At 29.7% G+C, this 22,305-nt stretch overlaps 1 long non-coding RNA gene across 2 annotated transcripts; it reads right to left on the bottom strand.

Annotated features, from left to right (window-relative positions):
• Positions 1 to 153: 153 nt before the first annotated feature.
• Positions 154 to 21,392, bottom strand: LOC113403284 (uncharacterized). 2 transcript variants are annotated; one of them, XR_003369296.2, is made up of 4 exons: positions 21,171 to 21,390; positions 9,289 to 9,335; positions 3,680 to 3,895; positions 154 to 300 (listed from the first exon to the last, which is right to left on the bottom strand). It is a non-coding gene; the product is annotated as an uncharacterized LOC113403284 (long non-coding RNA). The 2 variants fall into 2 exon arrangements; XR_010309324.1 differs by lacking the exon at positions 154 to 300 and having other exon boundaries at positions 3,006 to 3,895; positions 21,171 to 21,392.
• Between the last annotated feature and the right edge of the window lie 913 nt (positions 21,393 to 22,305).

The raw sequence follows: 22,305 nt of genomic DNA, 5'->3' as shown, positions 1-22,305 counted from the left end.
TCAATATGTTAACTTTATACAGTTATAATATAACATCAAAAGGCTTTTCTTTCTATAAAGGCACAACGTATGCTTTTGGAAGTATCAAATAACGAATTGATATAGTTTTTATTTTTACATAAGTAAGATTCAAAATGTATACGGTGTTATGCAAGGAGATTAATAAAACGCATTTTGCTTATATAATATTATTTATTATATTTCAATAAAATATATTTAAAAAATCTGGCTTTTCTCAACTGGTTTCCGTAGTAGTCACCGATTGCAGTCCAAATTATAGTTTGACCATGACATCAAATCCTGTAATTAATTGATTAAATATTAAATAAAAACTGTAATACAATTAAATTATAAAATTCTGAGAGTTACTAGTAGGGGGGCAGTAGAGCATGGGTAGCTGAAAATTAAATTAAATGTTGTGTATAAACTATATATTAATAAAATAAATCTTAAGACAAAATCTGTACCTAATGATTGCATTACATAATAGCATCCGTTTGCCTTTGCTGAATACGTTACTAAAGGATTCGCTCTTGGGTAATTGGGCGGTATTTGATTTTGACTGTACCTGCGTTTGCCTATCTTATATGTAGTTATGGATATACTATTTATGTCTCTAACGGAGTTTACCAAATTGGCATGTAAAGATCATCTAATTTAAACAAGAGTTTTTTAGAAAGTGTTTATTTAATATAAATATGGTAATACTAGATAGAAATTGCATTCAAGTATTGTTTAATTTTGTGTTTAAATTATAATAACTTCTTCCTACACAAGTTTGAATTTAGTTTATTATTTATATATTTAATGTTAATTTTCTTGTACGATCATAACTATAGATATAAATATATCGTAAAACGTTAATATTAGATACATTAATAGTTATTAGAAATATAATAATATATTTTGATTTATCATACTTATAGGAAGATAAAAGAATTACTAAATTAAAATAAGTTTGTTATATTATCTTATTTTATTGCTCTACTTTATGTGCATTCATAATTAAGAATGATTGTGAAGTTAATACGATACTTTCACGGGGGTAACGTACTGTTAAAAACTAAAAGTACCGTTTTAAGCCAATTAAGTTATTATAATAGGCATAATAATGATCTACATGTACACTTCTTATTGTTTGAAATCTGCTTTAGAACTTAAATTATAATATGAAATAATTGATGTATGTACCTGACAGATACACTTTTAATTGTTTTATATGTAATTAAAATTAATCACTTCGTAAAAAGTAAACTAAAATCATCAGGGGTTGGAAGCCCCTGTAATGATTTGACGAGTCACCATGGCAAGAGAGAAAAAAAATCCTTTTATATAATATATATAATCCCTTCGTGGATCTTAACTGTACAAGCACTGTATTTTTGTGAGCTTAATTTGTGTGTAAAATTTATGTCGTGTTTTTTGCAAATGTTTGTATGTCCACCAACTCCCACTGAAGTAGTAGACCCTAAGCTTGCATATAGCAAAGTCTATGAGTTGTGGTGTCCACTTACTACCAGATGACTCATTTGACTGTCCGCCTAAAAATTTAATATAAAAAAAATAATGTTATGTAATTCACACGAATATTTTGTATTTATGTGTCAGAACAGTATAGGTATAAAACTGACTTAAAGATTTTCGAGCAATGATTTCTCACGATTTTAAGTATGCTTTCTCTAAGAGCACTGACCTCTATTCGCTTTTGGGGTGAAAGTAATTCTTTTAAACGCAACATTACAATTGGGAATTTCTAAAATTTTGTCTATGAATAACCGTCTACATATATAGCAATTACACTGATTAAAGTACCAAAATAATTTTAATATTATTTTGAAATATAAATGTAGTAATACCATAAAAATGTTTTTTTTTTAAATTTCTAAGTTGCTCTAGAAGTTATTTTTTAGCGTTGAAATATAAATTAACGATTTTATCAATAAATGTCAATTATGGAATGATTTTTCAACCGTCAAATGGACTTTGAGAACGAGAGAAATCAGTATTTAGCTGAACACTGAGGAATAACATTAATAAGTAAGGTCGTAAATGATTAGCATTATCGTTCAAAAATTAACAAAGTGTGTTATCGTTGTTGTATAAAATAAAGCATACAATAAATACACATTTATAAGACATATAAATTGAAAAAAAGTATATTTTTTAAATTGAAGTTAGTAAAATTATGTAACTAAAGTTTTTTTTGCCATTTCTTCATCTCGGTACCTTGAATTCAAACTGGTTACTACCGGTTAATAAGTTTATTAAGGAATAAATTAAATTGTACTAAATTAGTTCATATAATGTGGTAACACAACTCTCATTTAATAATTAAAAATTTAAATTATCATAATATTGACATACAGATCACAAAAGTTTATATGTTATACCAACAGATTAAGGCATATGAATAATTAATTATGATAAATAAATTTATTTGAAGTAATCTCTAGAATGCAAAATAGTTTTTTTCGCTATCATTATTACTTTAAGTTTAAAATTCACTTTTTATTATGAGCTTATTTTAAATCAATTCTCTTTTTATAAATGCTTATTTTTTGTGGATTTTCTTAACTATAAAGAAAAAAGGGTTGATCATTATTTATAATTTGTTTTATTATTGTTTAACTTTATTATTATTATTCTTATACCCAAAATGTCATTTTGTTTTCATTAAAATTTATTATGCAATAAATTTTACTCGAGTTATTTTAAGCAATCATTTATTGAAATCGTGAAATAGTCATTTTATTATATATCAATATAAGTCCCTGGTTACAAAATATAGATACAACCACAAAATTAATGAATTTCAAGTATAACAAAAAAATTAAACGAACTAGCCAGGCATACAAATAATATAAAATGTGAAATCGTGCTTGAATAGCATAAAAATAAGGCATACAAACAATGCAATTTAAAAGTTTTTAGTAACATATTAATTATGTTAATTTTAATGGTTTTATAACATCTGTGAAAAGATTTTTTTTCTTACAATTAAAAAATATTCAGACAAAAAATAATGTACAATATCGCGACAAATCAAAATAAATATGCTTAAATACTAAATGTAGAAAAATAACAAAACATTTAAATATTTTGAAGCGCGTTGAAGTTGTTCACACGAGGCATGATTTTCTTTGCTTGTGTATTGCAGAGATGTAGATGTTTTCAAGTGCTGGATGTTGTTCGTAGAATACATGTATAAGCGATACAAACGGACGAAGATCCCACCGACCCGTGTATGTCGGCCGAGCTGGGAAGTTCGTCCGGGCGTAGCACTTGATACTGTTCTTCTTTCTTCAATCTTCTGCTTCATGACATCATTTTCATGTTTTCCGTTGACGTATATAAATAAAATATTTGGGTTACAATGATAAAAGTTGCATTCAAATAAGCTTTCATTCGATACTGATTATATTTTACATTATTCAACGTTGAAGTATTTATCATTAAAAAAAACATAAAAAAGGTTTATATAAAATGTAACATTCGTAAAAAAACAAAATTAACTTCACCTGTAATAAAGTTATAATAATATGTTAATGATTGTGTCTTCAGAGCGGTGAAACGGCGCGCGAGTGCCGCGCTGCCTTCCGTCGACCTTCGTTTGGCGCGAAGCGAGTGAGCGATTGTCTGAGGAGCGCGCGGCGCCGGCGTCGGCGGTGAACGAACTCACCTTGACAAATGCACCATTTGGCATTGTTCGCGGGAAAACCGGCGGCCTTGCGCAGCGCGCCGCGCCACCGCCACCGCGCCGCTTCTCTCGACCAATCACGAGCCTTCGCGCCACAGCCTGCGCTCGTTTTGGCGGGAACAACTCGGCCCCTGTTGTCGGCTCACCGGTTGGCGCGAACGCTGCCTCGTATAATCGTCACAGCGGTTTCAGCATGACCTTTTAACACGTAATTTGTGTCATTATTACCTCAAACATGCGGGTTTAAATTCCTAAAAGTCACTCGCTACATAAACAATATTGAACACAGAAACGCGCGGGAAAACGACTCTCACGCGCATGGTAACTAACTTAATTACATTGTTTTAATTACGAAAACAAGGCGTTGCCGCTTAGGCCAATTATTCAATTAATAATAGTGCGCATTTTGCCATGAATAGATAGTGGATATCTAGTCATGGTCGAGTGAATTTCACGCTGCTGAATAAGATCGAAATAGCTGCTCTAAATATTTTAAAATCTAAGTAGACTTAATTTTGACAAATTATTGTTAAGATATATCTTTTGAAAACAGCAACTAATAATCAAATAAGTTAAGTATTTTACTTCGTACATATTTGGAACGGTAATTAAACTATTTAGTAGCCTTTCATGTGTCAACTTGTACAATACTTTAAAAAACACAATAATATATTTCAATAGGTACATGCTGTTTGTTGTACGAATGGTTTATATAGGTTATTTCCATATATGTAGGTAATACTGTATAATTGATTGTGCTTGTATTAATATACTTTTATAATAATAATAAGGAATAAACCATGATTTGAGGGTAGACTTAACGAAAATCGTAAGCCGATAAATTTATTTAGGGCTTCATGTTTACTTATATACTTTATGAACAAAATGGCGGTGACCAGTTGGGGTGTGACGTAAGCCACGTTTTCGCAATCCGCCATTTCGTAGAAATTTGATACGACAAAGACTTCAGTTTTCATTACAGAATATATAAAAATTTTTTCGATACCATTTTCATGTGTAATTATACACTTAAAATAATTGCAATATACCGTTAAAATTTTAAATGTATGTAAACGTTAAATTGGTGTATACTTTTTAATTAATAACACATTATTTGTAATGTATGTAGTTTTTTATTTCCCAATGGAATCTAGAATATTCTAAGAAAAGACTAACCAAAATTGAAGGCTGATACCGCCTACGATATCCGCATGTAACTAGGTCTTAATCCGATAAAATATAGAGGCATTATTATTAGAACTGTATCATTCTAGTGACTTCATTAAAGTTATAAAACAATATAGATATTTTTATATAAAGTGAATTTATATAAATTATAATAGTGGCCAAAATATTTTGGAATTGGGCATTATAAAATATTTATTGATGAAAATGGTCGAAACACGTGAAAGCATAAGGAAATCCTTTCTATTTTTTTAATTTTTGCTTTTTTAAAAACGAAAGGTTGGCAAATTTTGTGGGTATTATTTTTTCCACAAATTAAAATGAAATAACATGAAAATACATAAACAAAATAATAAAAAAAGACAAGAACTACAGCGTGCTACGGCGTAGCTATTCATTATGGCACTAGCTATACAATATTATATAATATTGGCAGAAACAGTTAAAGAAAATATATTCAGACACCTTTATAGAAATTAATTAAAACTATAGAAGACATATGTATTTAAATTGATTAATAAAAGAGACGATGTGGCCCAAAATTTTATTCTGATAAAATGTTTATCTACTACATGTATATATGTATATATATATATACAGTTGTAGATTTGATCTCGACCTTAGTATTTAGTTGTCCGACCTTCAGAGACGTTTTTTTGTGGGACTGTATTAATCAAAGTCGTTGCAAATGATTAATCTTAATACCTGCGTCCGTTTGCACACTCATAAGGTTTCTTGTGTACCACCATTAAGGAACCAAATTAAAGTAATTGCTTTTGTATTTGTTATTGGGTGACTAACCTCCCTGTGTTCATGATTGTTGCTCAAAATCTTTCAAAATTGCAAATATTTTAGCTTATTTCAGTCAATATGTTAGTATCTACAAGCATCATTATATTTTTGAATAACTTTCAGTTTACACTGATTTGAGCATATGCAGTCATATACATATATCTTATCTTCATTATAATAATTATATATTAAGACTGTTCTTTATTAATATTATTTAGAAGATATATCATACATATATGTGCCTTATATGTATTTATATTTATTATATACACAGCACGATAATGACTGCTGGGTTTTGCTAGTTTATAATCATCTCTTAAATAATCAACTTCAAATATAATATCGTTTAAAAAAAAGTGTTGTCTGAATCGATATCAGTTTTTAAAGAAATTCATATTCGTGGTCTTGGGTTTGCGTGTGGCCGGACATACCTAACAATCATGTTGCTAAGCAATAAATAAAATTCTACCTCCGCTGATAGGTCGGCAAAGTGACTCACTAAAACTGGCTGCGCGGGTGCATGGCTTGAAGCCCAAATATTTTTATTTTATCTACATGTATTTACAATAACAACAAATGAACATTGGACTTGGTATTTCCGTAGAAGTAATTTTTTTCAATTTTTATACAAACACTCATTATACTTTTATACAAATAATGAGTTTTCATTGTTGTTAGAGTGATGATCACAATTATTCTTGAAAATGCAACAATTATTCATGATGATGATGTGTAATATTTATGAAACAACGAAAACTATCACTCCGACATAATAAAGCAAAACCGAGCAGTGGCCATGTAACTTCAGCGGATTGCGCCTGCGCAGGACGTGAGTCAGGTGTCGTTAACCCGATACTACGCGTCATCACAAGTTTCGCCTGTAATTATATTTTGCGTCGCTCTTTATCACATCCATATTGCCAAGACTAGGACAAATCTTTTTCTTTTCAATATTAATAAATTCAAAATAAAATTCTACTTTGCTATCAGATGATTTTTTGAAAAGTTTTCTATATTTTACGAGCAAAAATAAACAGCATTGACCCACGTATAAAAATCAATCTATATATGTAAAAATATATAAGTAGGTACATTTAAAGCATTATTATGTACTTTAAGTCTAAGAAACTGCATTCATTTCATGTATCAAATGCAAGAATGCGTAAAGTACTAATTTTGTTATAAAATATATAAAAGTCGTAATTGAAGAGTTAAAGAAATTTAGAAACATGTTAAATTTAATAACATCAAAGAACCACATCCTGATAAACTACCCTAATTATTAATCTTTACATTTGATTAATATAAATAACTATTCATTTTATTCGGTTTCATCTAAATTACGATAAGTTAATATTCAGATCAATTAAAATGATTAATACCTTAGGTAATATATCAAATAGGCAGTTTACACAAACTCAAACTCGTTACTGTACCAGTGAATAATATTATAACTTCTTCGAACGTTAAGGAAAATTTTGAGTCAATTCAATAAGCGTTGATATTAGGTGTCCAATAGACTCGTGGTTAAAATAATTATCAATGAATATGTATTAGACTTGCATCCGGTAACATGAGTCAGGGTTTGAGGAATCGTTTTAACATCATTGTAAACAGTTTCTTCAGCTTTACTAACTTATTTCCGTTACGAAATATTAATTGACTTAATAAATACTATATTAAGACACGTAATAACGTTTGTGATTTTATTATATCGAGAATCATAAAGTAGTAACGTCAAAAACAAAAATTATAATTTTAGTTAGGAAAAAAATAATATAATATGACGACAAAAACAATAGTGGTAACATGACCAGTGGCTTACATTAGGTGTTATTCAATATTAATTTTATGTAGAGAATTACATTTATCAACGTTTTTATTTAGATATCACATTTCATAATTTCTATTCACAATTTTAATCAAACTCATGGGTGTAGGTATATTTGTGACATATTAGTTTATAACATGATACAAAATTCTTTTATATTATATATATGTACATGATTTTAAAACAATAAAATAAGCTAAAAACATGACCTTTGTACGCAAATTGTTATGATCTCAGTAGAAAAAAATATTGTTGTATTATGCATATATTGTACATTTCTATCAGTGTATTTTGTACTATTTTATTAATTAATTGTATTATATAGAACTTATATTTTATACTAATTGTCGTCCGCGGCTTCGCTCGTTTTAGGGGTTAGTCCCGACTCTTTCTTAGATTTAACAGTGAATGACCAACAGACTTACTTTCGCATTTATAATATTAGTGTAAATTCTATATTTTCTATATGACAGAGACTTACAAGAACATATTATGTAGGTGGCGTTATGTTTTTACAAAATTATCTCAGCTAATGCTTGGAATGAATATCAATATTTCTATAAATTTATTTGTACACAATTATTTGATACTACTCACGCCAACTACGTTGACGGTACGATGCCAACCTTCACGTAAGTGTCAACAATAAAGTCTCAATTTTATCGGATGAATGCATATTAATTTAATTATATCATATTAAAATACATATTAACATATATATTTAAATAACAAAATAACGTGCTAACGATATTCGATAAATAATAACGTGCTATTAAATGGGAGTGACATATTAATATTCAGAAATACCTAGATAAAAAATAACTACAAAGTTACACGTGCATCTAGAATCACTTGACCTGACATCTGTTTTAATAGCTTAGTTTTCGGAACCCTATGTACATAACATTGACCTTTGCCGATGTCCACGTCCTTCCGTTTATTCAACCGATAATTAACATTCAAGACACGCTTTGGAGGTGATTGAGCTAAATCATTTTGAATGAAAATATCACTTTCTTTTCAATAGGCTTCGTCTTTCGTTATTGCAAAGAATTGAAATGTATCCATTCAAAAAACATACAAATTTAAATAAAATAGTAATTTATTTTATTCAAAGTCGTTGAAGAAAGTTTTTTTTATTTTTTCTAGTAAGTAATTTCATCTTTCATATCTACCTAAACTTACCGGTCTACGTTAATTTCTTACTAGTTTAAAGTTACATGGTAAAATATGCTTGCAATGTATGTTGTTAATTCGTCTTATGTGTTAAGTTAAATAAATAAATAGACAATAATCCAAACTTTTATATTAAATTGAATGTTACATGTTAATAATTTATTTCGTCAATTCAAATAATGTGTTACAACTAAATCGATTATTTTGCAATAGTAATAAAATACAAAACTAAAATTTTATAAATTTGAGCTTCTTTTTAGAGCTTTATTAAATTAAATATTTCTTTAGGATTAGCATATACCTAGTTTATAATGGTTCTTTTTAGAATAATTGGAAGTTACTAATTAGTAGAAGAACTATTAAGTATTTGTTAATACAAGCAATATGTCACTCATGTAAGGAGTTATGTATGACGTGTCCCAATATTATATTATATGAAAAAAAATGTCATTTAAAATATTTAGCACAGTGTTTTGCGAAATGCTGTCAGTACACATAATTAAGTTATATAGTCTGCGTAAATAAAACAAGTAGTACGTATCAGAATTAGTTTATATATAAGTAGACTGCAAATTTTATAATGATCTATGTAAAAAAGTATACTTACAAGGATTAGTATATCTCTTTTCGTATTTGTAATTTCCCCAAATTCATCTGTAAAAAGAACAAAAAAAATGTATGAATTAATCATTCTTCTAATCAGAGTTTCAAAAGTTCAAAATAATACTTTGTAAAAAAAATAAAATAATAAAAATTTATTTCAATAGTCATAAAATTATAATCAATTATTAATTTGTACATAATTAATACATAATACATACAATTTTTCATTTTTATTTTTTCCTACATAATTAAGGTCTTTAGTATGGTTGAAAATATGTTTTATTATCAAGATATACTTTTGTTTATTATCAATTTAATCTCTTTAATTTATTGTGACCGATAAAGTAGACCTGAGATTAACATGAGCGTTATTCGTTTAATCATTAAAGATTCTAGTATATTTTTGTAAATATTAATCATAATCTAATGAAAAAACAAACAATAATGGTTGAGCCTGTTCATGATATTAATGTCTAATTGGAGTTTTTCCTGGAAATGATGACTGGCAACGCGTTCGCATCGGAGTCAATTTTATCATAAAACTCAATAACATTATGATGTCACCTGAATGATGTACTCGTATTAGTAATCGTGTTTTTTTTATTTACCAACTATACTTTTTTCTTAACTTTGCATTTTTATTTTTAATTGTTATATACTTTTTTTTTAAGTGTTCGATCTTATGTGGATGTTAAAATGCGTTCCATTGTCTCCTTATTTCTTTGTGTTAACTAAATCGGACGAACGATGTCAAACATATACGAATAAAAACAAGGAGTAATTTTCAAGAAGTATTTATTGTTCCTTGGAGAAATGATACAAGACAATAACAGTATCATTTCGTCGGTGAATAGCAGTATTACAGAAGTGAAGCAAATATTTTTAGCATTAAAATATATTAAGTCGATATTGGTCTCTTTAACAACGTCGATTTGTTACAGAGAAGTCGTCAGACCTCGATAGTCAATAGTATTGTGAGTAGCTAATATAAGAAATAGCTTTGAGTAGATATTATTTCGTCGGTTATTTTTACAGAAGACTAACATAAACCTGTGCCTGTGTTTCCGTCTCAAGACTACGAACTTTATTAAGAACTAAGAGCAAATCAATGAAAAAGAAATGTTATTCTAATTGTCAATTAACATGGCGCAGATAGACTCTGGATGAGACCGATAAATCAGGAATGAGTAAGTTATTTTTAATCAGGATGACAAGAATAGAGTTAACATTTGCTACCACATGAATTCTGTATGACAGACACTCAACGATCGAAGAACGTATTAACCGGTAACAATCGGAAAACTAACAAACTACGAAAATATAAAATTTTGTTCGTAATGTCTGTACATCACGTAGAAAATAAAGATAAAACGAAAAAATATTTACGTTTTTGTGAAGTTTAATTCTTACAAGAGCATTTTTATTTGTTTTTAATGTTATTAAATTAATTTTATACACTAATTAGTAATAGATTTATAAAAGTGAAAAAGTGTTACTTTTATTCTTGGTTGTATTTGTTTTATTTAGTTTTTATTACTACGACTCAGACAATATGAATATTTTTTAATGTAGCCGTATGACAATATGAATATTTTTAAAGTATCGATTCAAGACAAAAATAGAACATAAATATAAATACATAAAATACAAGACAAATTAACATGAAATTAACTACATACAATAAAATATTATACACATATAAACTTACTTGAGCAAAAACTTTAAACTTTAACTTAGTATGAGACATGAGTGTCATATTAACCCGAACTGTGGTGATGTATTTCGAGTAGATGAAATCTACATATTTTTTTTGTGTGATTAATTGTACACAAAAAGCTGTTGAAGCATTTGACTAAGCCAAATATACGATTCTTCGGATCAATTCAAAATTCTATATTCAATACCAATAAGTAAGTGTAATGCTAGAAGCATCAAATTAATAACTAGAACCGGATATTTCAAAATCATAGTTATTTACAGACGTAGGTATCTAATAATTATATTATTGTATCAATAATTAAATTCGTTACTCTTCACAAGAACTCTTCACTCTAAACATATATATTTTTTATATCGCGTAATCTTTTTTTATGCGTGTCTCAATACGTTCTAGAAAATAACAACACAATTATAAGAATCAAAGCAACCTCTCGAAACCCATTGGGGCAACTTTGGGATTATTAGCGAAATTTTAATCGATATAATTATTAGACACATTTTAAATTAGATAAGAATTAATACTAAACTTAATACTACCTACAACTAAATTTAATCCAACATTTTATTGATTACATATTTATTATACATAAAAAATATTTCTATGTAATGATTTAAGATGAAGACCGCCTGGTAGTACACACATCAGTTTTTCTATCGCTAAGTAAAAAATCTGTGCATTCTCATTCCTCACTCATAAGAGGCATATAATTATAGGTATTAATATATACCTATATAAATTCCATAGTTGACGTTGTAAGAAGTGGATTATACACTGGCAGTCTCAGTTGTTTATAGGGGAAGGTTACCACGTAACACTGAGTCATCCAATTACTCGCCAGTCTTCTTAGCATAAAAATGAAGTAAATTATTTAAAGGGAAATAATTAATTTTGTTTGTATCGATTTTATATTATAGTGCAACGAGTTCACGTGTTAATGTAATTATACTTTTTTAATATAAGATAGCATTCAGCTTTACGAACAGGTGTTCGTATTCTTAAAATTAATGTTAATTAAAAAATTTACATGGTGATAGGGCTTTGTGCAAGTCCGTCTGAGTAGGACTACCCACTCATCAAATATTCTACCGCCAAACAGTAGTACTCAGTATTGTTGTGTTCCGGTTTGAAGGATGAGTGAGCCAGTGTAACTACAGGCACAAGGGACATAACATCTTAGTTCCGAAAGTTGGTGGAACATTGGCGATGTAAGGAATGGTTTATATTTCTTACAGCGCCATTGTCTATGGGTGGTGGTGACCACTTACCAGCAGGTGGCCTATTTGCTAGTCCGCCAACCTATACCATATAAAAATACATATTCATACAAATAAGTGTTTATAAGAACATTATATATAAATATATATACATACATATGTGTCATGTCGGCTCTACTTGGTATACGAATGAATGCTGACAGTGACCGAAAAAATCCTCGTCTTTTTATCTTCAATGTTATGTTCAATTTTATGTGTCTATAATAATTGTTTTTTTAAATTGGATTATTAAACTTGCGTAAAATTACTGGCAAAAAATGAATAGGATAAGCAAATTAAACTATTTGAAATTAAAAAGTTAGTTTAAAATAAAACTTAAAATAAAAAAAAACTTTAAAAAAACGAATCGTTTGAAATGGCATTTGAATTAACTTAAAGCATTTAAATATAGAATTCTATTAATAGATCAACAGTAACACAACAACGATAGCGACTAGGTGTATGAGTTCTAATAAGATAAATCAATTTATAATAAGTTGTACGTTCGTATTCGTATCTATTCTTACGATGTTGCAAATGGCTGCGTGGTTCTGGCACATGATTAAACACAAGTTAAAGTGGTGTTTGTTTCATTTACCATATTCAGAATAATCAAAGATCTGAGAATAAACACAACGTCATTTTTATTTCCAATAATATATTTATTAGGTTCATATACGTATCGCGCTGATCGCATACATTTTTTTTTAAAGAACATAATTTGGAAATAATATATTTATTTAATAGTTACGACGTCAGCCCATAGAACTGTTTCTACCAATGAAGGTTACAAACATTAAAAAGTGTGTTATATTTATTCCAAACCAGCGAATTATTGTAAGTATTTCTTAATGATTAAAAATAAACAATCACGTGATCCACTTATCGTAGTTAAGATTAAATATCATTTATTCGAAACATATTATTTTAATTGCTATTTATAAATATAATAATACCTTTGACGTTACAAATAAAGATGAAATACAGAAAAAAAAGTTTATATGTCAACAAGAAATGTTGCCATAACGCAAGGCTGATCTTTTATTTTGCAAGCTGAATATATTTATTAATAATATGACAAGAATGATCGTTGAGACAACAGTTATCGTTACATCACAGTGACCAGCTGAGGAACAGGTTCGGGCTACATTCCTGAGGGAACGCCAACTCGCCGCATCGCGATGTAAGCTAATTACCCATCGTTATACAATGTAGTGACCAGTATTGTTTACCGAATTTCTTGCTCGATAAGGACTTTCATTTTTTATTTAATAAAATTAGTAATAACAATACATACTTCAATTGAATTTATATTTTTTATATATTATTTTCAATTTTTTGTATAGAATCATTTTAAGTAGTATGTTTAAAAAAATAGCTCAGTTCTAAGCTGTATTAAAATTTGATTTTAATATCTTGTAGTATATAATAATAATAATGTATCATAGTTTATTTGTATGTGCCGCGTTGTGCAATTTACGTCTTATTACTAATTGTAACAGGTGTTTGATCGGTCATGTTATATCGAAAGTAAACAGTTCACTGCCTTGCATCGTTATAGTCAAGCTGTTACATTTCTTATTATAGCAGCAGGTGGTTTTTCTAATACTGGAGCAGTTATGCTGAGTCTATTCGTTCGCGTAGCCAGGATTTTATCGCTTGACATTAATTGACAAAAAAATTGGTCTTTGTATGTTTCAATTTTTGCATTATACCTTTCATGTGCTTAGGTGTAGGAATAATTGATTGAATTCAAAACATAAGTTAAAATCATTTCCTTTTGCTTACTTGGACGACAACATAATATCGAGAATATTTACTGAGGGTGGAGCATTCGAGTTATGCTTGCCGCTTGCCACGCCATTTTATTATGAATAATATGTATAAATACGAAATAATTACGAATTTATGGAGTTCAGTTTAGCATGATAAAACTAATTATAAGTTGAATATAAATCTCATCACGTTTAACGGCTTCATGGATTCAAATAGTTAATTAGGTATACTTTATTAGATCATGGATTAGTAAATAGGATACTGCTTTGCTATGACTAAAGTTTAGTATATAACGTTATCACAGCCGTGTTATATTTATATACGACATATTTTTGGAATATTTTATTTTAAATTTCACAAGGGCTATATTAAGTATTAAATATATCAATATTTTCATATGACTTGTATATAAGTAATTTGTATAACGTTTTCATACTTTGATGGACTTTTTATATACATACATATATTTATTTTCTAATTACGAGATAACTCTTTGTATAGATTATTATTTTTACATGGATGTTTGAAAAAATAATAACAAAACAAAGCACAAAAAACACAAGCAGATGCTCGCTTATGAATACTTTAAAAAAGGTTTGTCTTTTATTATTAATTTAAATTATTACTTTCCAACTGCTAAATGTTTATCGTCGATGAATACTTAATAATTATAATAATAGAACAAAATTGGTTTGATTGTAACATATTAAATTTATTTTTCATTAAATAGATACATATAAAATATATATCAATAATTTTTTTTTTTTTTTATTCGACGTGTTAAGTTCAAAGGCCCAATTAACGAATTCTCAACATCGTTTGATAAATGATAAGATTAAATGTATCAAAATTATTTTTATCTGATTTCCTGCAATACATTATCTTTCGAACGCTCGTATATGTCACAGTAGTTGATAAAAAAATATTTTCCTAGATATCGTATTAAAGGACATGGTAATGAAGGTAATAAAAATAGGTGCGAATCTTAAAAATCGTTTAAATTTGAAGCGATCGAACTATTATGTTGATTCCATAGCCTATCAATTGTTCCGAGGCAGTTACGTTTTCAAGATATTTTACAAACATTTTTGGTTTTTTTATAATAAGCAAAAATATAATTAATATATATAATAGAATATATTATTATTTTAAATACGCCAAACGCAAATAATTATTTACAATACCATTTTGTTTTTATGACAAAGCTTTAAGGCTACTGCCGTAGATAAAATTTCGCTATGACATTTAAATAATATATCTAATAGTTAAGTGTCTTTCAACCAGTTTCTATAAAGATAAGTAATGTAATTGTTTAGTCACGTATTTTCTTTATCTGCATGATTACCTTTATTGATAATCGCGTTAAAAAAGTTTTGAAATGGTGCCAATTTTTTCCGGAAAATGTAATAGTGAGATGTGCAGTTTAACACATTCCGATCTAAATATACTCGTGACGGTGTCAGCGATGACGCGGTGCTGCTGACGATGCGCCCACGTCAGCGCTCACCGCTCAGCAGCCAGCACCCACTGAATCACGCGCTCCAATGCTGCTGCCGCGTCGCTTACTCAGTTTAGCTCAAATCACAAGTGAATTTAAATATATAACTCTAAATTTGTATAGGATATTATGAGTGTTGAAAGCCAAAACGGCCTAGAGGATAGATGTATATATTAATTAAAGATCGCAGAAGCGGACAAGAACTGCTGAGTTTAATTTGTTTAATTTGTGTCTGTAAAAAAATCTTGTATCCAGAAAGATTTACAAAAAAAGGTTAAATTATAAATAGTTGTACGAGTGTTACAATAAAGTAATATAAAAACGATTTAGGAAAATTTGGTAGAAAACTTTAAGAAAATTTATAATAATTAAGTTTTTTTTCATTTGATGCTTCACTCATATACTACATTATACACAATAAGTATGTATAATTATGCAATAAAGATAGTTATATATAAATCCTTCAACATAATAGTTTCTAAAAAAATGAGAAAGTTTGCATTAAATGGTTTGAGATACCTACTCGCCGGTTGTTACGGTATGGTATGACGCGCATGACTATGACTTCATATTAATATACAAGAGAAAGATATAGGTGGGCGTGATGTTTCCTGTAAATCTTTCCGGATTTCAACACTAAAAAGTAAAAGACGTTGAATACTGTGACGTGGGGCACAACATTAAAAAAATACTGTTCAATATAATATTATGTTATAAAAAATTAATGTACTGTGAAAATAGTATCAATATAAAAACACGAATGTTACGTAAAAATCAATTTATATGAAGTTGACCAAAGAAACATTTAAACAACAAACGTTGAATAATTTATAAGTTCTCTGGTACAATAAATAATGTAGTCAGTGTCAGCGCACTTGATTCTCGTCACAGCAGGTTATAAAAGAGCAAACTGCCTTCACTATCTTTATCTGATAACCTATTCTACTCGACGAAAGAAAATGAATACTGATAACGTACTTAAATATCAATATCCGACGGCAATTGACGGCAGATCTTCATGCAATAGCCTATTAATTTAATTTTATAAAAGATTTTAAGCATGAAATAATTTTACTAAAAAATTGTCGCAATCGTATCGAAACGTGATCGTTGCCGTTTAACCGTGATCCTATTTTACTAACAGAGAGTACCAGTTGCGGTCTGCTCGAAGTTGGATCGGATTAGAATCGGGAACGTATCGTAACCGTTTTATATTAGTAGAATTTACTCGTTAATCGTTTTAGTTTAAATGTTTATAAAATAAAGTAAATGTTAAGTTCTCATTAAGAATGTCACTGTAGACTTTTTTACTGAATCCACGTTTTCAAGCTATTCGATAGCATCATAACAATGACGTTTATATTTTGATATGAATTTTTTTTTTAAAAATGTAACATCTCGTCCTAAAAAAATTACACAATTGATGCGATTTAAATTTTTATTACTTTTAAAAACAATATAAAATGCTACTGTTATTTTAAAGAATCACTTTTTTAAAAGATTTATTAATAAAGTTATGAATAACATTTAAAATCTTAAAATGTATACTCCATTTCACAGATTAATAAAAATGTTATTTTAAATATAAAAACAATAAGTAATTTAAAATTAAGCATTTTGTTACCTGGACGAATTTTAAATTTCATATAATATTATTATGAAATGTTGATAAATCTTAAACTTAGATCAACAATATTTTTTGACCAGGTTTGACCATAATTTATGTTAAATGAATGAAATGTTTGATTTTAAATTGATTTGTGTCATAAATATAAATCTGCTAACAGTATAATGATATAATCTATTTTATATGGTGACTTGTGAATGATTTGCAATGAATATATATAAATAATAAATGCGTTGATTTCAAACACTTAACTGAATGATCTTAAAAAGCTACTGCTTTTTTTTAAATAAAATGTTTAGGCGTAGGGATGTATATATATCACATTATACATCCTTAATGGACACAGAAAGTATAAACAGTTTGCGTTAATAATTGTAATTAATATATATAATCTTATAGATACTACTACTTTCCTTCAATGTATAATTAATTATAATTAAACAACATATTTTCTTCGATCTATCGTAATGAATGTTTAGTTATAATAATGAAACAAACGTGTGAATGAAATGTAAATTAATATTTTTGTTCCCGCAGTTATGGTGGCCGGCGAGCGACAAACCGGCTCTGTGACTCATTCATTCTGAGTTCGGACACGGCACCTAGCCTCCCAGCCTCCCACTCTATCCTTTATAGAAATCGCAATCTTCTTGGTTAAAACTTTAAATCTTAAGCATGGGAAACATTAAAGTGAGACAGTACTGTAATTAGATTTATTTTAAATTATTCAATTGTGCTTTTATGATTTTAATTAGTAGAGATACCTTATAGGACATAACATAAGTACAGTTGTAGTTGTACATTTTGTTAAAAAAAAAACAATTTCAACATAACCTAATACATAAGTAAATAGGTAGTAATATCAAAGACAGCTATAGCAGATAGAGTATCTAATTCTTTATCGTATTCATTTAATTGAAATCAATTATTCAATAATTACAAGTGTGCAATTAACTAACTTAACCTTAATTTCTTGGAACAATTTATATTTAATACAAAAGATGTAAAAGGTCAGACATTGGTTCTGGAATATGTATTGGATGACTAATCGTCGCTAGGCATTAGCACGACAAGTCTCGACTTGAAAGCAAGGCGAGCGCCCTCCGGACCTCGCGCGATAACCTCTGCCCGTTTATATGGCATGAGGCACCTTACATCGCTAATGCGCTCAAAAACGGATTCATTTTATCTTATATAAATACATCATTCTCATGTATGATTGATAAATTTTGGTCAGGTTTATAATTGTAATTAATGTTACTATGAAAGTATACGATTTTTATAGAATAAGTATTTTTCGGGACAATACTTTTTTTTTTTTTATTTACGCTTTCCCCAATTGTCAGTAAGTGGTTACCATTGCATATCGACATTGGCATTGCATCGACTGTAGGAAATATTAACCATCCCTTACATCCTCAATGCACCACCAATTTCGAGACTAAGACGTTACTCCCCTTTTGCCTTAAGTAACACTCTTACATCCTTCAAACACACACAGCAGTAATAAGTATTGCTGAGTACACATGTACATTATGTGTTTTGAGTGGTACATAATCAACTGGGCTTGCTCATTCAAAGCTCTACGTCCCAAAAAAAGAAAGTTTGTCTTTTAATTAATCAATTATATTTGGGAAATAAAAATATTTTTGCGACTTTAAGGTTATATTAATTTAATTATAATTACGAGAAGTCAAGGATATCACCCACGAGCAATAATAGGATATTAAACTCTTCGTAGATAAGAGTGTTTATATAGTGTTTTGATATATTTTTTGATCAAAGCTATTATTGTAATTTTATTGAAACAATACATTGAGATTAAGTTTCTCGTGATTCTAGAAGATTGCAATATAACTCTACAACTTTTTTTGAAAGAAACTAATAATAATAAGATCCCTTTAAGTTAATCGGAAGAGTACTTAGAAATATATAGTAAATGTTATTTTTAATTACTCAAATGCCATAATTTAGACAAATAAACTGTTGCTCTATTCCTCTAAAATTTATAAATCTTATTGGCCAGTAAAACTGTGGTCCGATACATATCTAAATTATCAAAAACAGTTGAACACGTTGAATTATGTACGAATTTGTATAAAATTATTATAATGGGATCGGTATATCTATTTCTAAATAAAAAAAATATTATAGTTTGAATATACTAATTTTTGTTGGAATGATATTTAGGAATATTGATTAACGCAATTCGAGCGAAAGCCGATATTAATTGCCAATAATAATATTACTAAAGTGATGTCTTAGGGAAGAAAATAATTATATTGTCATTATTTTCTCTGAAGATATTTAAACTTCCATAAACGATTAAATTCAATTTAATGTTAGAATTACGAATATAACAGTATAAAACGATTAATGCTATAGGTATATCCTGCCAAATTAATGAAGCGTTCATTTTAATTTTATGTTATATGTATAAATATATAAATATTGATTTGTTCTGTAACATATATAAATAGATAGCTTGAATTCCAAATCACCTACTAGTTTGAAGTATTGAGGACGAAGAAAAAAACGTGTTGAGGCCGTATAATGACCTCTGGCTAAACGCAAGCAAGTGCTCGGCAAAACAGGAATGGACATGTCTCTGAATCAGTCATTAGCAACAACATACAGAGACAACGCTCAAGACGTACCTACACAATAATAATTTCAAAAAAATGATTATAAATAGAAGAAGGGATAACCTATCTATAAATTAAGAATAGATGTAAATTGCGCTAAAATGTTTGAATAATAGAGGAAAAATCTACAAGACCAGTAACAAAATAAGTAATTTAGTATTATAAGTATATTAATTACTGCGAGTATGTTGCATTTTTTTAATATCCCATAACAGGTGTGCATATTGAAATTTGACAAGCCGTAGAAAAAAATATTGTAATTACGAGTGCTCATCGTTTTACTTGGAATTAGCGTTGTTCTTATCAGTGACATTGCCACAAAGTTCAGCGATCGACCGACGGCGGCGGCGGTGGCGGCGCGGGCGGCTGCGGCGCGCAATCGCGATTGACGTCACATGCATGATACGTGTAATGTCCTATACATACATTGCACGGAACATGGACATCTCATCTCATCTCACTCTCTCAGGAATATTGCTAAAATCATGCCATATCTACAGAAATACGACGCTGATAACTAGGTACTTAGTTGGCGTTCAATAAACATTATTCATTTTCCGTCCTCACCAATTTAAAGATTCGTAACAGGTTATTTGTCTAATAAGGTAAGTTATTGAATAATTTTGTTCCATTACCACATATTTGCGTAGTCAAATTACATTACGACATAGGTTATTTGAATCGAATCAAATTTCTGTCAGCGTGACGAAAACGGCGAGTACTGATACAATTATTATAATTTCATTGAAGTAGATACAGTGTCATTGTCTCTACTAGAGCGAGGAAATTGTTTTTAAGTATAATATTGCGGAAGGCATGCTTACGTCAGAGGAAACGCTTCTTTTTAATGACTGAGCTAAGACCAGAGTGAGACGGAAAAAAGAGAAGCGGAACTACTCGTCCGCCTGTCAATGTGGCGACAATGCTGTGCTATTTGTGTTAAACGAGCGATTTATTTCAGTCGGTCGTGGCGTGAATGTCCGCAACGGAATTTCGGCCGTGAGGAATCTGATTCCGTTAGCTTGTTGCGGGCGCGAGAGCGCCGCTGGGTACAGCGCAGCCGACGGCAGCCCGGGAGCGCCGCGCGGCGTGGCGACAGGCTAGATACTTGTTGCCGGGCAGACGTCGCTCCGCCGTCGTTGTCGCCTTGTCCGACATGCTGACACGCCGACACGGCCCTCTCCACTGTCATTATTTGCATAAAAGGAAAATTCGAGATGCGGCTGACTCATCACCTCGTTCACAAACGTCGATGTCACATTTCGCATAGCAACACAATAATCATTTTTTAAATCAAGGTGTTTCGATTTTGCGTTACTAATATTTTTTTGTAAAATATGACAATGCACTTTTTGTGTCCTTCTTACCTTGAAAGGTCAACCACCAAGACGATCTAGCGTTGGCACATGACCGGCGCTCCGGCCAGTGCTCACTCACTGCATTGTACACGGCAATATCCAATGCACAACACACTATAACGATAGCGAATAGAATCTCACGAGAGCGCGGCGTGTCGAGCCAAGCGCATACGTCAACCAAGCTGTCGCGCGCTCACGGAACTGACTGCGCTGGCGCTCCATTTGGGTCACTGTCATACTGTGGAGGGGCGGACATACATTCGCCTCTGAAATATTGGCGTCTCGCGAATATGTTTCATCGACGCGGGCGTTTTCCCTATCTGACGTTCACCAATGTGCTTGCGCCGTTCAATCGAGTTCGAGATTTTTGGCGGTCGACGCCACTTCACTTAAGGCCTCAAGACGTTATCTTATTGCTTCACAATCACTCTTAGTAGAGCAATCCTATTATATGCATCAAATACTTTTTTTATATTGAAATATGTAAGTGGCATAACAAACATTGCTACTCTTGGTTATTTTACAATCTGTACTACGTAAATATTATTTGAGTGAAATAATCATATTACCAGCTCAATAATATATAAGGAACTTGACAAAATAAATGTGGCAAAGAATACACATGAATACTCTCACTTCTAAACTTCTCTACATACTCTATGTGATTAAAAAAATATATCAATTTATAAACGGGTTACTGGTATCTGCGTAATTCTTTTTAAATTTATAAAAAAAAATATTTTTTTATTAATGTCCAATGTTCGATTTTAAATAAACAGAAAAAAACTCGTTGTAATAACTTACAACTTACCTAAGAGTAGAGCTATCTATCTGTTAAATAGAATAAAAACACTATCCTTAATAATGTTATTGCTTGTCGTACTGATATAAAAACATTGTTATAGTTTTATTTATCATTTATTATATCAAAATTATTAATTGAATATTACAGTGGAAAATTGTTGACGAGCTCTACAATTTTTATGTCGATTGCCTCGATCTTCATCGATTTGTTTCCCTCGTTTCGAAAAGATTGAATTTAAACACACACACACACATTAATTTCTACATAATATTTTTTTATTTACTATAAAAATAAAACGAGCCGAGATGGCCCAGTGGTTAGAACGCGTGCATCTTAACC

The sequence above is a fragment of the Vanessa tameamea genome, chromosome 13 (genome assembly GCF_037043105.1).
Source record: "Vanessa tameamea isolate UH-Manoa-2023 chromosome 13, ilVanTame1 primary haplotype, whole genome shotgun sequence".
Classification (NCBI taxonomy): Eukaryota; Metazoa; Arthropoda; class Insecta; order Lepidoptera; family Nymphalidae; genus Vanessa; species Vanessa tameamea.
The sequence above is the reverse complement of the archived record's forward strand: the minus strand, read 5'-3'. Positions and strand labels throughout refer to the sequence as shown.